The sequence below is a fragment of the Hyposmocoma kahamanoa genome, unplaced genomic scaffold, assembly GCF_003589595.1.
Source record: "Hyposmocoma kahamanoa isolate Upper Pololo Valley unplaced genomic scaffold, ASM358959v1 64, whole genome shotgun sequence".
NCBI classification, from domain to species: domain Eukaryota; kingdom Metazoa; phylum Arthropoda; class Insecta; order Lepidoptera; family Cosmopterigidae; genus Hyposmocoma; species Hyposmocoma kahamanoa.
This window is the reverse complement of record NW_020653852.1, coordinates 8,069,507-8,088,049: the sequence shown is the minus strand read 5'-3', so window position 1 is coordinate 8,088,049 and position 18,543 is coordinate 8,069,507. Positions and strand designations below refer to the sequence as shown.

Genomic DNA, 18,543 nt, shown 5'->3' with positions numbered 1-18,543 from the left:
AGGTCCCAGATTCAAGGAATAAGCAAATCTGAAAAGTGTTACTAACGACGAAACGTTTAATACCCGGCAGAAATTCCTCTTATTGGATAAATTAATTCTACAGCGTAGAGGAATTTCTTACGAAGAAATATTATTTTGTTTCTATTTGATATCAAAAAAACCAAAGAGAGATACTAAATACCTGAAGAGACTATATGGTGGAACCTTTGCCTACCCAAATAAACAGGTGATTTATTAAAAAAAATTAAATGAAACTTATACAGAGAAATTGATTAATTCTACAACGAGTAACAGTTTCAGTGACTTCCCGCTGATATAATAAGATATAATAATAGTATATACTAGTACTAGGGTTGCATAAAATACTTAGATGAAATTCTGTCCTCACGGCTGAGTGGCCAAAAGTGGTTTCAGCAGTCTGCCTTTGTGTGGCTATGTTAAGTTAGGCAAGTTTAAATGCCAGTCTATGAGGCCCCCAGTTTTGTTTCTTTTTTACAAAAAATAAGGTTAATATCTAGTTGTTCTATAAACAAAATTTTCGCGCATAACATAACACAGATCAAAAATGCGTGAAAAGAATGATGGCGACGTCCCGAGTATTTTGTGACCCAGTGTTTTTGATGACGTGCGTTAAAGAGGCCTATCATACGTGTTTTGTCACTATCAAAACATCAAGAAAGCTAATTGAGTACAGCCTGTTCTAAGATAAGAAGCTGGGGTTATAAAGTTGATGTAAGTTATGTTATAATATTGTCCTATATTTCGCTTCAGATGTTTCTGAAAATACAGGCAGATTTCACACTATTTTCAATCTCAATATGACATTTACATTGACAAGATGCCTCTTGTCAAAATGTTTCTTTGCTAACTTTCTTATCACTCATTTATATATTGTCTAAACATTATAGTCACATTGTGTTTCATTTTTTACTTTATGTCATTACGTTTAATTGATTATTTGATCTATGTATTATAAAACTTTAATGTTTTATGCGTGTACTGTAAAATAACCAATACTTTAGGTAAACATTCAATCATGGAACAAATTAAACGTACGTATTGCGTATGTATAAGAACGTTACCTAATCTATGGTCGAACTGAGTAAAAATCGTTGTATTATTGCATTTATTCTAAAATACATTGTTTTACAATTTCTGTATTCCCGCCTTCTAAAAATATACAAAAATGTATTGATAACTATGCATAAACTAAAGCCTAAAATTATACTAGCAAGTCCATGCACGGCTCTTCGTTGATTTTATAATTATTGGGTCAGCTTTCATTCTTCTTTAATACGTTACATAACCCATAGCTAACTTCAATAAAATTTGCAAAAATCTTCCCTGATATATATTGCTACAACTGAAGAGTCGGCAGTATAAATTTCAAAGGGATGTAACCCACATAATCAAATTTGACAAGTATCTTTGGTACAGGGTACAGGTAAATTTATTCTGTATAAAGATATTCACATTTCTATATTATACTATCATATAAGTACGACCCGCAGATATATGATCCTATGTTTATGATCGTATATATGAATAACCTTCTAACAGCTGATCGTGACGTCAAAGGTGTGCAAACGAAAATAAACCTTCAGGGCAACTCATAAAAGAGGTTGATCGATGAGTTTACTGTCGACTTTGCAAAGTCGCATAGGTAACACATGGCTGCTGGTTATACCTACAACCTGTAGCATGTCCGTAAATAATTCTTACATAGGTATGACTAGTAAATAGGCAGCTCATCTGATGTTGCAAATGTTCATGGGCGACGATGACCACCTCCTATGAAGTGGCTCGTCTGCTCGTTTGCCTTCTTCATTGCATAAAAAAAATATAATGAAAATTCTGTGGCTGATAAGAGCACCCTGTTTATAAAACAATTATATTATTTTCCTGTTGGTATTAACAAGTTCCTTAAGTCGTCCGTACTAAATTTCTGACCACTAAAAGAAATATAGTCGCTTTGGTGTACAATTTTGATAAGAAACTTTTTGAAATTAAATTAATGACTTCTAAATTTGAAATCTTCGCGTTTTTGTTTTGGTAAATTTTGCATTCGTCCTGAAATTAAACTTGACTACTGCGAAATACATGTAAAATCAATACAAGCTGCTCGTGGCAGTTATGCAAACATTAACGACACACATATGGATAAGGAGCGGCTCCAAGTAACGAACCCACTGTGAGGTTTTGGTTTGCTCGATTCTGTATTAGAAATTTTAAACCTGGCGAATAAGCCTCGTGGACGACCAGACGTCAAGATCAATGACGAATTATGAGCTATTGTTAAACTACGGAGAACTCAGAGAAGTGACACTTCACATAGCTTACTTGTATTCCCTATTGGGTGTGTTTGTTGATATACAGACCAACATGCCAAACATGACAAACAAGTCACTGACAAATATCATGATCTACACATGGAGCCGAATAAGGAGTTCAAATAACGAATGTGGTCTTAGTGTGGACGATTTATTTGCGTATTTGCCTATTTGGAAACCGACAGCGCGCGGTAACGCGAATTTCGTGTTGTTGATTTGTCGAATAAGACAAATGCAAACAAGACAAATACCTTGTCACACATGCTATCTACTCATGGTGATTATTTGACAAATATGTCAAATACGCAATTACTATTATTTACAATAGTGACCCACTTTCTCAAGAATAGTCCGAACTACAGCGGGCAACACACATTGATGTGTATGCATTTAGAACACCAAGGAGAATGACTATATTCTATACAGGGGGCCTACCACAACCTCTTAAAACAATATTACTTTAACCTTACATTGACTTTTCGTACCATGACGCGCTTAAAGTAAGCTTATTATAATGTTAAAACTACTATTCATTCACTCAGTTCGTACTATGACGCGACTTTAAAGTAATATTGTTCTTACGTCAAATTTAGCAATCTTAAAATAGTTACACGGATGCAATGGAAACAATATTATTTTCAGTTTTATTGTCTTAACATTGCGTTGTAATGATTTTAATCATTATTATAAAAGTAATTATTAAAATAAAAGTTTAGTTGAACTTATTTATTTATATATATCTATTCAATATTTTGATTATTTTTTTATGTACTAGTACATAGGAAATAATTTCTCGTTAAATAAAAATACGCTTATGTTTATTTCGTAGAATTATGACAGCGACATCTATATGGTCCTTGGCGCCACTAACAGTTGACACTAGATTATAATTCCGAATTCACAACGTGACAATCAAGACTCAGCTTGTTTTATTTATTTTTCTTCATGAAAATGCGGAAAAATAATTGAAAACAATGTAATTTTAATAGATTTTACTATTACATACTTTTTGTTTTTTAACAGTTAAAATTCTCTGAATGTAAATAACATTAAGTACTTAAACATTATATTACGATAAGACGATTCGGAGCATCAACAAAGAAAGATATGGCATTATATAGTTCATATAGCGTTATTTCTTTCCTATTTTTAGGAATAGACAATATTGGGTAATCATTCGTTCTTTCAATCATTTTAGCAATAATACATTACTTGGTCGACAGGTTTGTCATGGTACCAATATGAGTAATATTATAACAATCTTACTTTGGGCTTATATTGAAATAAGATTGTTTTTGGAAAGGTTATGATAGGCCCCCAGGGCTATTTATAATATACTTATGTAAGTATGTACTCGCAGGTCTATATTATTAATATCACATAAGATAATAAATTCACCACAAAAATCTGTATTTGCTAGTAAATTAAATCGTAAAAGCGATTTACCCGACGACCCCTACCCCCATCTTGCAGGAGCTGAACATGGAAGCTTTTTGCCCCCTCTATGCTCAAGTGACCTCGAATACCAATATTTAAGCAATGTACATAATTTTCTTCAAGGAAATCCACTTAAGTCCCGCAAAGCATCAAAAATGAGTTTCAAGAATGAGTGAATTTCCGTTTCTTTTTCATTGTAACGCACAGCAATAAATAAGCTTCCGGCAAAATGGCAGACGTGTATTATGACGTGTGATATTGTGATTAAATGAATGTTTGTATTAGTGTGAAATTTCCTCCACAGAATGGCAATTTCATATTTACATCCATGTAATCAGTTACCCCTTATATTTGAGTCGAATAGGGGAAAAGCATTTCATATGAAACCGCAGTTTAAAAAAATAATAACATTAATGTGCTACTATATTGCCTCGTAATATTTTTTTACGGTGCCAAGTGACTGGACGAACAAGTCGTGCGCTTAGTGGGAGGGGACACGCCTGTGGGCCTACCATAACCTTTCAAAAAACAAACTTATTTCAATGTAAGCTTATAGTAAGCTTATTATTATAATATTACTCATATTCGTACCATGACAAACCTGTCAACCAAGTTATGTATTATTGCCATTGACTTACAATTATATGGACGTCGGGTCCGCGCTAAAAAGTGTCCGCACTTGTAAGGCGCTAAAATCGTATACAGAGCGCGACACTCCGCTTTAGTCTTCATTTGTTCTACGGACAGCGCGATACTGCGATGACATAACAATTTAAATTTCGAATAGGTTGACTTGGGACATTTTTTTCGTGGTTTTTGTATTAGACCCGTCGTCCATTTATTTGTAAGTCAATGATTATTGCTAAAGTGACTGAAAGAACGAATTATTTCCCAATATTGTCTATTACTTACTAAAAATAGGAAAGAATTAACGCTATATGAACTGTATAATGCCATCTCTTTCCTTTTTGATGTTCCGAATCGTCCTATCGTAGTATAATGTTAAAGTACTTAATAATATTATTTATATACAGAGAATTTTAACTGCCTGAATTTTAATTTTAAAAAAGAAAACTATGTAATAATGAAATCTATTAAAATTACGTTTTCAATTATTTTGCCGCATTTTCATGAAGAAAAATAAATAAAACAAGCTGAGTCTTGATTGTTACGTTGTGAATTCGGAGTTATAAGTATAGTGTCAACTGTTAGTGTCGCCAAGGAACATATAAATGGCGCTGTCATAATTTTCCGAAATAAACATCGCGTATTTTTATTTAACGAGAATACCATTAAATAAAAAAATAAACAAAATATTGAAGAGATATACGTAAATAAATAAGTTCAACTTAACTTTTATTTTAATAATTAAATAATATTAAAATAAAGATTAAACTAAAATTAAAAGGCACAGATAAAATGTCACCGTGTATATATTTAAAAAAAAAATATACTGTTCCACTGCTGGGCAAAGGCCTCACTACACTCTCTCCCGCGCCACTGAGGTCCAGTCTTTTAGGTGCGCGCCTAGCTCATCTCTCCATCGACGATTTGGCCTGCCGCATGTTCGTTTTGTATCTTTGGGGATCCATTCTGTGGTGGCCTTCGACTCATCTGGCACCTTATATATATTAAAACGAAATTAAAAGTATAGTCAACCCGGGGGAAAAGCATTTACAGGAAAATTGCGTCTTTTCAAAATATAAATAATTGTGACTTTGATACCGTTGAAACGTTTCTTGTGAGGCAAGTATACAGTGAATGCACTGCTTAACAAAGGCAACGCTTTTAAAAACGCAACTCATAGTTTATTTTGTTAATTCAAAATTAGATCTTGCGATATTATTGACGTCTTAAAAACGAAGTACAAAAAACTTCACGTGCCCAAACTCCTGCATACGTATTATGTAAAGTTAATATATATACATATTAAGAAGCAGTAGAGCTCTTTGTGACAGGGTTCCTCCAGGGAAGTACTGCCACCTTACCTATTTTTCCGCCGAATAGTAACGTGAATATTACTGCAATCCGGTTTTGATGATTAAGGGTGCTTGGTGGTAAAATTACAGGCAGGCAGACAATCGACGTATAGGTTACACTGTCAGCGACAGCATTGTTACGAAACACTCGCAAATGTTCCTACGTAATTTACAAAATCCATTGACTTACAAAATCAATGAAAGTTATGAAATAAGAAATATTTAATTACCAACTGTTTTTGCAAAATCCATTGGCGGTGAGTCGTTCTGAGATATATTTTTGCATTAAATGTTTTTGCCGAATGTATTAAAGCAGTGTCATTTGCATGACCGCTTGTACAGTCAACAGCACATCAAGCTATATACAAATCATGCTATATATGATTTACCATATCAAACTATACGTAATTTAGTAGCAGTAGAGCTTCTTGTAAAAGAATTCGTATAGGGACGTATGTAGTACGGCCACCTTACCTATTGCTGGCGCCAAGCAGTAATGCGCGCATTACTGTGTTCCGGTTTTGAAGGATAAGGGTGCGATCTTTGCAATTTATCTGTGAATAGCTCTTTCTCTGTTGTGGATGGGCATGTCGAATACCACCAGACACACTATTTGTTCGTTTCGTCGCACAATATCATAAAAAAATATAATTTTGAAATTAAAGAAACAACGACTAGAGGACGAAAGTAATTTATATTGGAATCTGTAGAATAATAAATAAGATTGCGGTTACAACCTGAGATATATCGTTACCTGTGACAATATCGCACGATAGAAAATTGTACACATAACTAACAAATAACTAATCGAAGAAATAAGCATAACATGGACATTCCTATCACGTGACTTCTGTTTATTACGAGTTCGGATTAAGGTATATCATGCCATTGATACTCGCCGAAAAGCCCGAAAATTAATATTGAAGGAATTATTGTAAACCACTTTTATTACTTTTGGTAATAACACTTGGTACTTGTGATTTTGGTTAAATGGAAAAACATCACATGTAGAGCTTTAGCACCATTTCAGACGTATAAAGTTGTTACTTGACCTGGCCTTTACACATCTTCAATTCCGTTTCTTGGGTTTTGCGATTGCTATTGCTACATATCGGAGATGAAACTTTTATTTCGGCTGACTAGTTTAGATCCGAAAAAATAGTTTCATTTCCAAGATCTTCATCTTGCCAATGTCGGTGGCCTATTTATTTGTTGTATAAGAAAGCTAACATGAAGCATACACAATAATAGTTGGCGTACACAGCAAACTATAGAGATTCAAGAATATATGAAAATTAATTATTCCATTACTCATTATAATTATAATTCAAGGCGTAGTCGATATGGATCTGGGAGTCACTTGTGGAGGATTCGGCTCCCGGTAGTAACAATTCAGGAAATGAATATTTGTTAACTGGTTCGTGTCTTAGAATACGTGGGGTATACTGAAAGTTCCTGGAATTGGCCACTTGTAAAAGAAATTAAAACCAAACAAATATGAAATTGGAAAAAGGAATTCTCTGCCAGTAGGTTACTACTTACTTTATGCGACTGTCATTTGTTTTTTCATTTCGAAAATTTTCGGTCTATAATTATGTCCGATTTTCGATGTGGGTTAAGTCAACAAGAGAGTTGTCAGAGACTTCAATTGGCATTTGGTGATGACGCCCTATGTCGTAGCTCCGGGTATTCGCGGTTAAGTGAATTTAGATGTGGACGTGATCATCTCCATGACGATGTACGTGAAGGTTGGCCGGTGCAAAAGATGTTTAAAGGTTCGGAAATTTTGCACTCGATGGATACTGCATGATTTAATGAAATACGAGAAACGACTGCGTGTAGAATGGTGCCCTGAAATGATAAAAAAGTTTAATACAGGACAATCATTGGCTGTATATATTACCGAGACAGGTGACAAACCTGGTTGTACTGCTTTAAGCCGGAAAGAAAAAGCCTCTCCGCAGAATGGGTCTTTTCCTTTTGAAGATTTGTCGACGAAAGAAAATAGAAAGCAAAGTCGGAGCGTTGGTAAGCAAATGGTTGCTTTTTTCTTTGGCAAATCATTACACTACTGCAGCGTTCGAATACTAAAGGTCAGTAACTGCAGATAAGTATGTACCTGCTCGCCCAGAGTGTTAGAAAAAATTTGCGAAAAGCGTGTTCGAAGCAATATTGTCCTTCATCACACCAACGCCTCTGCACATTCCGCTAAAGTAACGAATGCGTATTTGAAGGCCTCAATTGTGGAGCTGACGACCATACCGCTATACAGCCCAGACGGTCTGGGCTGCATGGCTATACCTTGCACCATGCGACTACTTTTTATTTCCAAAAATCAAAGATTAGAGGTTTCCGATTTACAGGCACGGAAGCGGCGGTGAATGCGTTCCACGAAGCCTTTGAAGAGGTCCCTACGGAAGACTGGTCCCACTGCTTTTCACAATGGTACCAACGAATGCAAAAGTGTGTGAACAGTGAGAGCATATACTTTGAAAAACAATAAATCTAATATAAACATAATGTCTGGTACTGGTACTTATCAGAATCCAGAAACTTTTCTCTTTTCGTCTTGGTCTTATAGATTTTCAGTAGCATAGACTTTAAGATTTTCGTAGTTATTGACTAATTTTAGATTTTTATCATGGATAGTATTTGAATTTTATTATTATTGTTTTAATTGTGGTGTTCTATTTCTCCATGGCAGAATATCAGCGAGGGCTATGTAATTAATTATCATAGTCCTCAAATGCTGAGTTATGGACCTTTTTGACATGTTTTTTTTTTATTTGTTTTAAGTTTTTTCTATTATTATTATTATTACATTTTCCTATTTTTTCTGTTTTTTTTGTATTTATAAACGAATTATTTAATATTTTATAATTGTTTGTATTTTATAATGTATTTTGCATGTCAAATAAATACGATTTTATTTTATTTGTGTGCACAGTGTCCGTTAAATCTTTGCAATTTAAAGCTCTGATAGGCATTGCAACCGTCATGGACAAGCGTGTCGCTTACCACCAGGCGCACGAATTATTCGTCCCGTTACTTGGTACCATAAAAAAACACCGGCTAAACTGCTTTTTGCTTGAAGTCTGTTTCTGGATGGTTTGTATATTATGTCGATGTGCCTTAAGGCGACGTATTTCAACGCGAGCCTATATTTTAGGAGGTGAGGTAGGGGGACCGCCTCTGGCGTCCCGTAACTCGCTCGTTGACAATTAATATGAATAAAATAAGAACATGCGCAGAAAATTTGACACAGATCCGTTTTCGATAAGCGCTGAGTAATTTTCAAATTATTGGGATGAATGTGAATTTAATAACTATAGGGCTTCAGTTGAAAATTTAGCAGGTTCTCTGTAGTACATTAAGAGAAGTATTTCCATAAAAAATTATGTACAAAGTTTGATATTTTGTTCTTAAATAATTTGTTTTAGACTTTTATTTTAGCCTGTTTTCAGGATTTTATATGGTCAAGCTAAGTACATTCTATGTAACAAGTTAGCACTTAAGAAATGAAACTATTTTTAAGGATTTCAATCGCGTATATTTGTTTTTTCAAATAAACTAACGTTTCGGACCCTTTACAAGTCCCTATTGACTGAGGTGGTACAGTCATCAACCAGTTATGTTTAATATTAATGCCAACCACCCTATTTGTTCACTATAGTTACAAAAGATATTAATTAAATACCTAATTTTTAATTTTACAAAAAAACACTCCAATTTACGCTACATTATGTTTTACAAATTATTTTATTTTAACAATATGAATTTTTATTAAATTAAATTTATTATTAATTGATAATGTAAATTAAAACATATAAATTACTACTGTAGTTTTATGTCTTTTAAGGATTTTTCATCAGAGGAAATACTGGATCCCAAACCGGTGGTACGTAGAAACTATTTTCCCTGTTGAATAATTTCAATGTGTTAATTTCAATGGCCTCTCGCAGCATCCTGGGCAGATAAAGGACTTCTTTTGCAAGGACCTGAGGTTTGTCACGACGAAACGGACCAGGATGCTGGAACTCGGATCATGAAACTCAAATGGGGCTGGGTGGGACACCTAGCAAGGCAAGGTGATGACCGGTGGAACAAGACATCGACTGATTGGTGGCCGAGGATGGGCAAAAGAAGCGTCGGGCGCCCTGTTGCAAAGCAGGTCGACGACATAGTACGCGTAGCGGCGCGTCAATGGATGCAGTTAGCACAGGACCGTGGTAGATGGCACAAACTTAGGGAGGCCTGTACCCAGCAGTGGGTGAAGTCAGGCTGTGGATGATGTGATGTTGAGGTTTGTCAAACTTCATTGTATGTGTAGGTTTATCCATGACCTGCTCGCAGACTGCAGACTTGTTTTTAGCACTTTCTTTACCATTATTTAATAGTCAATACCTCAACCATTTGTTCTAGCAAATCAGTTTTTTCAGCTTAACTCGCCTTAATCCTCGCCCCTTTAGGTAACGTCAGGATGCGAATATCCGCAATAATATCAGCACGATACTCATGCGGCTATTATTATACTTTAATTTGTGCTGATTATCCGGGGATGCAGATGCGACTACTGATATTCACAACAACCGTACTCCATAGGCACGGGTTGGCTGGCCAGTGTCAGTTCTTTTAATATATATACATGTAATAGACTCGCGCTTGGCCACAATCTGATGTTAAACGGCGATGTGACCGAGGTTGGTATGCGTTTGTCCACTTCACTAACCTTAATTTAGTCTCAAATTGTACTTTTCGGGATACTTATTTTAGTAGCAGTAGAGCTCCTCGTGAAAGAGTTCATCCAGGGTAGTACTGCCACTTTACCTATTTTTGCCGCCAAGCAGTAATGTCAACATTACTGTGTTCCGGTTTTGAAGGGCAAGGGTGCTGGTGAAATTACAGGCACATGGGACTTGTCAACTTATGTCTTAGGGTGATGGGCGCAGCGGCAGTGTCCCTCAGATCTTTGCGATTTAAAGCTCTGAATGGCACTGCAACTTTTGTGGACAGGCGTGTAGCTTACCATCAGACACACGACTTGCTCGTCCCATCACTAGATATAAATAAAAGAATATAAAAAATAGACGCTGGTGATAATGGTCAATATAATCCAGACTCAATGAAATGAATAAAAAAAGAGAAGCCATCAAAGACATACAATGTGAAAAAGTCGATGTCTAACATTGACTTACATTTATATGGACGTCGGGTCCGCGCTAAAAAGTGTCCGCACTTGTAAGGCGCTAAAATCGTATACAGAGCGCGACACTCCGCTTTAGTCTTCATTTGTTCTACGGACAGCGCAATACTGCGATGACATAACAATTTAAATTTCGAATAGGTTGACTTGGGACATTTTTTTCGTGGTTTTTGTATTAGACCCGTCGTCCATTTATTTGTAAGTCAATGATGTCTAAGATCATTTTTCCATCCAATAAGAAGATCATGATAACCTTTCTTTCCAACAAAGATTTTCTGTGACAAAAAAACAGTACACGATGTGAAAAATGTAATTGAAAAAAAAACCTTGACCTTACTTTTCTTTCATTAAGTGCCTTAGGGCCCGGACTTACCAGCCGACCTTCGTACATGTAAAAGAAAACAATCCAAAATTCGTAATTTAAATTCCAAAACAGGTTTTCTTTTCTCGTTCACAATCATGTTTGTAAATATCTAAGGAGTAATTAGTGTCATTTAATCTCTAATGCCGTATACTATGTGGGTATTATCTGATAAACTGCTTAAATTACTTTAAATATAGTTGAAAATGCTGAAAAACAAACGTCATGGACTACAAAGAGATGCACAAAATTATATTTACTAATTTGTAGACCAGAAGCTTGATGTGATAATTAAAATGATAAATGTTACGACTTTGAATGTAATGGTTTTCGAGAAAACAGCAGGCGCCGGCGTCAATTACTACATACGGACGGAAAAAGTATTAAACTTTCATAATAAACAAAGAATGCATTTTGTACCAACTGATAGCTGAAATAATTGAAGTTGTTGTCCATATCGTGTCCCACCAATCAGAAGCAGCGGCGTCGACATCATGACCGACTGGACAAAAAAATCACGTCATGGGCAACCACTAAGACTGGGCCGTTATGACGTGATACGAGGCGCAATCTTGACTAATTATTAAAAGGTGAACGCAAATAGTATGAGATTTTAATTAAACAGTGGGAGACTTTTTTAGTCCCCAGTTTAAATTTTTAGATCCAAAAGAACTTTTTATAGGGCATTCATCATATTTCCTAAGGTCAAAGCTTTTTAAAATAGGTCTAAATTTTCTTCGGGCATTCACTTAAAAATTTAGCACAAAAACTTTTTGCTTGTATATTTAACTGACAAATCACATCCATCCATCACAGCCATCAACATTGGTTTCCAGGTCATGTCCACTGAATGCTTAGAAGGTAGAAAAAAAAGTAAAGGACTGAATGTCATTAACTTTGATTAGTGAATTACCAAAATGGGATCAAACTCGATAGGCCTACCTATTTCTGCCGCCAAGCAATAATGTAAGCATTACTGCGTTCCGGTTTGGAAGGGTAAGGGTGCTGGTGAAATTACAGACACATGGAACTATTCAACGTATGTCTCTAAGCGTGTTGCTTACCGCCAGACGCACGACTTGTTCGTTTCATCACTTAGTATTATAAAAAAAATGTACGGAAGGACTCGCAGGACTGCACAAACACAATGAAAGCATATAAACTTCTTGGTCTGCTGCCTCGTTCGTAGCTCAGTTGTGAGAGCGATAGCCCCGGTATGGCGAGGTCAGTGGTTCAATTCCCGCTGGATCGAAAATTTTTCTTTGTGTTTGTTCGATCTTTGTCTACAAACTAGTGGAGACTTTTCACAAAAAAAAATGTAGTAGTAAGAACATTATGATACTCAATAAAATAAAATTTACAATCATGTTCTTCGAACACCATATCTGTGAGTACAATGGTCTAAATATCAATCTAAATTGTAGCCACGCAGTAAAAGTCAACCCTGTACGCTAGTAAAGCGCGGTACACCAAAACATTATCGGTAAACATTTGTTGAAACACACAGCAACAACAGCTTGCTTACCAAACAACACCATTATAGCTCTGTTTCAAATTAATGCACTATTAATCTCGAAGCCGTCTGCAATTTTGTAATACAAGAATTTCGAATTTTGTTAGGTAACGAAAAAGGAAAGCAAAAGCTGAACGAATTGTAAAGAATACAATTTGGTGAATACGTGTCATGGTGACACTTCACATAGGTATTTTTATTTGAGTACTTGATATATTTGGCAAACAGTCACATGTCATATGTGTGGATAGCATGTGTGACAAAGTATTTGCCTTGTTTGCCTATTCGACAAATACAGAAAACACCAAACTCTCGTTAGAAAAATGCCGTTTCCAATAAAATTAAATATTAACTGTAATGAACCCTTTTTCTTCCTGCCCATTACCGATTTTATTTGGAGTCGGGGCTCTTTGGGACGCTCTGTCCTGAGTTGTCGTTGGTTGTTACACCCACAAAATCCCATCGTAGTAATTTCTGCTTATATGGCCGTATCAGTGTAGTCGGTTCTCTTTTTGAAAATGATCCTGTGACGTACTCATTGTGAACTTTGTCTAATCGCGTTACACCACCTGCTCAGCGCAACATTTTCATTTTCGCTGTGTGTAGTTTGTGCTCGCTGACAGCTGTTTTATATATTTTCCCTTTAGTTTTTATTTTTTAACTGTAATTAACAATCGGACTATTCTTGCGGTTGTAATTTACATAACATTAGACTTAACGCCTTGCCGATGACGCATTTAAGTAAGTCTAAACTTGAAGAGTGTACTTCTAATGGTGGCATTTCAGGTGGCTATTTGTAATTGCATATTTGATATATTTGGCAAACAATCACCATGTGTAGATATCATGTGTGACAAAGTATTTGCCTTGTTTGCCTATTCGACAAATACAGAAAACACCAAACTCTCGTTACCGCGCGCTGGTCGGTTTCTCGACGCACATCAAAGGAGCCAAACAGGCAAATACACCAGTAAACCGTCCACACAATGCTCATATAAAAAAAAAAACAAAAACATTTATTTAACAATCCAAAACATAATATTGTGATACATAGGTAACCACACTAGGCTAGGCCTATGTAGTGGAGGTCAGTACAGAAAGTTTGTACATAAGGACTTACTGTACTATATTATTAAATTAATTACAAAAGAAATATGATACATTTAAATAATAATAACAACAAACATTAAAATGTCAGAAGGGCAATAAATACTATGTGAGCGTGTGCGTTCGTGCATGTGTGTGTGTGTATGTGTGTTGTGTATGTGCCAAACAGGCAAATGCTCAAGTAAAGAATATGACCATAGTGTGGAACTACGGTCACATTCATTATTTTACCTTCTTATTTGGCTCACGCGTAGATGGTCATATTTGTCAGAGTTTGCAAGTTTGTCTGTACGCCAAATATTTTTCCAAGTACATCAAACACCCAATAGCGGGTATAAATAGCCATATGATAGCCATTACGAGGACATCCCGGATTAGGGGGCATCATACTTATTATCACAGAATCGGTTTGAACGAAAAAGACTTGTGTTTCGCATCAGTGGTCCGAGCGGTGACACGTGCAACATCTTTACACTCTTATTAAATGGATATAAAGCTTCTTTTGATCGGCGCAATGCGATTTCGTGTAATGACTCAATAGCTAGCTGTTAATAATATTTTTAGTAGTAGAGCTCCTTGTAAAACAGTTTGTCTAGGGAAGTACCGCCACCATACCTATTTCTAATGTGCTACTTTACTACTTTCCAGTTTTGAAGGTTAAGTAAGGGTGTTGGTGAAATTACAGGCTCATGGGACTTGTCTACTTAAGTCAGATCTTTACGATTTAAAGCTCGGAATGGCACGAACTGTTATGGTAAGGTCGCTTACTATCAGCCACACGACTTGTTCGTCCCATCACCTGATATCATAAAAAATATTTTTATCAATACTTTTTCTTTTTTTATAATATTAAGTGACGGGACTAACAAGTCGTTCGCCTAATAGTAAGCTATACGCCTGTCCATAACAGTTGTAGTGCCACTCAGAGCTTTAAATCGCAAAGATCTGTGGGGCACTACCATTGCGCCCGTCACCCTGAAATATAAGTTGACAAGCAGGTATGGTGGCAGTACTTCCCTGGACGAACACTTTCACAAGGAGCTCTACAAAGTAAACTTTAGCAATGTCAAAGTAAATGTATGGAATTGAGGCCCCGTGACAGGGTGCATAAATATTGGCTTATTTTATTATTTACATATGCATTTATTAGTGTAAAACCAGACACCGCTACGCTTAATTCGGTTTACCGTTTGGATTAGGCTTTTTAACTAGACATCAGGGCTAACACTCTGCTAATTTTTAATCATCTCAGTTGCGTGTTGATAATGTCAATAGCAGGATTTTGTACGTTTGATATTTTGCAAAAGTTAAGTGTTTGGCTTGTCAGTGGTTAGCCATCGAGCTACTTTTCAACTGCCATTTGCATATGTATTTTTTAACCGATTTCAAAAAAGGAGGAGGCTATCAATTCGACTATATGTTTCTTTAACTCCGTTACTTGAGCATGATTTTTTTTTTGTTGGAAAGAAGGTATCTCCATAGTGGTCCCACTTAATTTTGAAGAAAATCATCCACCTCTAACGGTAGCTGTTCACGCCTAAATAGCGCCTAAATCTTACTATAAAGAGCAATTATTTTAATGGTTGATTTTGCTATTCTCCAATTCAAGGCGTTTTCTCTCTCAATATACTTTGTAGTGTAGTAGTGAGAACCGATTTTTATTATCTCCTGTGTCAAGTTCCGTATAGTGGCGAACTAGGGGATGAATCCGGGTTTGCGCACTTTCAGGTAATCGATTTCAAAAAAACTTGGCAAATAGATGTAATTGCATGTGCTTTTGAGGTCGGTTTTTTTAGTACTCTGTACTGAGATTATTTTGTACTCTGTTCTTCAATGGCGAGTCGTGGCGCGTTGACGGCGTAGTCTATTAACTATTTGACATAAAACATTCATTTAATTAGAAGACTAAATTGCTGATTAAGCAAGATAATAATTAAGATATACATAGTTACTTCCATGGTACTTTTAGTAAGGCAACATCGATCGTTATTGATTCAATGAATGGATGTCATTACTGACATTTTATTGAGACTGAACTACCATTGCAACTAGATTTTAGCAGAATAACAAATAATATCATAATAATTGGAGTCTCAATGGGATTACTGTGAGCAGTGGGTTTCACTTGGAGACCTGGTTTAATCTGTGTTCAGGGTACTTATTGATAACAACTATACGAAGTCAAAGTCAAAGTAAAAAAACCATTCCTTCCATAGGTAAAATAAATTTACACTTGAAAAACGTCACTTTAAAGGTGGGTATACCATTACGTTCGAGCACCAACTATGCTCCGTGCATCTTCCGCGTATCACTATAAGAAAACCGAGTGCTTAATGCTTCGCGCATCGACTCTGCTCCGCGCATGCGACTGCTCCACATTTTTCATTTGGACATTGAGCGAACATGTCGTCCCCAAAATTGGTAGCGATAGTGTGGCATACATTTTAATTGATTATATTGTTCACGAGCTAAATATTTCTCTTCAGACCACTTCATAGCGAAACATGCGCGGTAACTTAAAAAATCCCCTAAGTGACCCCCGAAAACGTCTTGCTTGCTCGCGTCCACGAACACACTGCGCTCCGCTTTGTGTTCGCGCAAAAACCGTCAACATGCGGAGCGCTCACCGCATAGCGTGCAACGTTGCTTACGAAGTTCATGGGAATGTATCCACAAATGGAGCAGTTGCAGGTGCACGGAGCACAGTCAGTGCGCGAACGTAATGCAGACTCACCTTTAGGCCACTGTTCGTTCACTACACTGACTTCCCTGAGAAGAACGAGCAAGAAACTCTAGGGATTGCTCTTTTCAAATAAACTGAAATGATATGGAAAACACTTTAAATCAAATTTGTGTGGAATCTAGAGCCGTGTCGTTTTTCCATACATCTTTATCTAACACGTAGTCTTCAATTTTGTAATATGACATCAATTAAAATATTTTTAATGTAGTTTTTAAACTTAGAAAATGATAATCTTAATATACATATGCTCCGGAATCTTATTGTAAAAACGTACTCAGTTCCCCATAAAAGAGTCGTTTACTTTGGTTAAACGAAATCGTGGTACCATGAGTTTGGACTTAGTTTTAAGGTTAATATTATGGATACCTTCTTTCTTATTGAAATTATTGTAGGTAATTCAAATTTAACACACTTTGTCTTCTTGGCATTAAGCTATAAACTGTTAGCATTACGCCAGTAAACTACCTTAGAAAGGATATCGTTAATATGGTCATAGTTAACGTCATGCCTGTCTGTTTTAAAAATCAGGGATATGTCGGCAGCAAACAATACTATTTCGCAATGGTCCTTGACAAAGTATGGCAGATCATTAATATAAATGAGAAATAAGAAAGGTGCAAGTATTGGGCTTAACCCAAAGAAATCACTCCATTTATGTCTACTTTCTGAATTCTACCGTTGAGATATAACGAGACAAGTTCCAATTCCAACGCCTTGCCATTTACACCGTAATATTCCAGCTTTCTAACAAGAGCAATATGGCCAACACAATCAAATGCCTTTGAGAGGTCACAGATAACACCTTTATTTGGGATCTTTCACACTCAGATAACAACAATGTGTTTTAGTAACGCTGCCCCCACATCGCTAGTCGATCTACCACTAGTGAACCATATTGTTTACTGTGAAACATATAATTCCTACCGATATAGGACAGTAATTGTATCAGCCTTTTCGAATATTTTACTTAAAGCTGGTAAAAAAATTAAAATGAGCCTGTAGTTGCTAGGATCAACTTTCCTACCGCTTTTGAATAAAGGAATAAAATTGCTATATTTCATCAAAGCGGGAAAAACACCTTCGTCAACGCACCTCGTCAATTGAAAGCAACAGCTAAATGTGGGGAAATTAGATAAATAACTGAGTTGATTTGCTCCAGAGATCTTCAGTTTTAACATGTATTGATTTAAATTGCCTCCGTGGCCGAACGGTTACCATGCCGGACTGCCACGCAGAGGTCCCAGGTTCGATTCCCGGGCCGGGAGAAATATTTGTATGGCCTACAATTATTTCTCTCGTGAGTTTGGGTGTAATTTGTGGTTGTCTATGTGTGTGTCCATGGCACCCGCGACCCAGGGTTTCCCTAGTGCGGGGCTATGTTGAGTACGCACACGTGCGTTATTTATTATTATTATTATTATTTAGAAACTTTGAAGATGACTTGTGGATTAACATGATGAAAATTAAATACACTGCCACAAACAGTAACATTTTCCTGTAAGAGATCAATAGCAAGAGAAGGGAGGAATTTAATACTAAAGTAAAATAAAGTGTCTATCACTTCTGAATTAAAGACTAGAAGACATATTATTAAACTTTCAGGGATCAAATTATACTACCCATGTTTATACAGTACAAAAGCTATCCAATATAAATTTAAAGCCGTTATTGTGAAGTCCACTTTCCGTGTGTAAATTTTGCAACACATGTTGGAACATATGAAACGTATTACAAACAATTTATGCGTTCAAAGTGAAATAATTCGTATTGTAAATGTTCTGCGTGATAATTTTGGTCTCTGTTTGGATCTGTGTTTGTTTTAATGTAATAGTAGCTGTTGCTGTGTTACTACCATCTTACCTGTTCACTG

At 36.1% G+C, this 18,543-nt stretch overlaps 1 protein-coding gene across 1 annotated transcript in view; it reads left to right on the top strand.

Annotated features, from left to right (window-relative positions):
• LOC113231013 (high affinity cAMP-specific and IBMX-insensitive 3',5'-cyclic phosphodiesterase 8) overlaps window positions 1–18,543 on the top strand; it is a 448,718-nt gene that overhangs the window by 86,597 nt on the left and 343,578 nt on the right. The gene's annotated exons all lie outside the window — the stretch shown is intronic.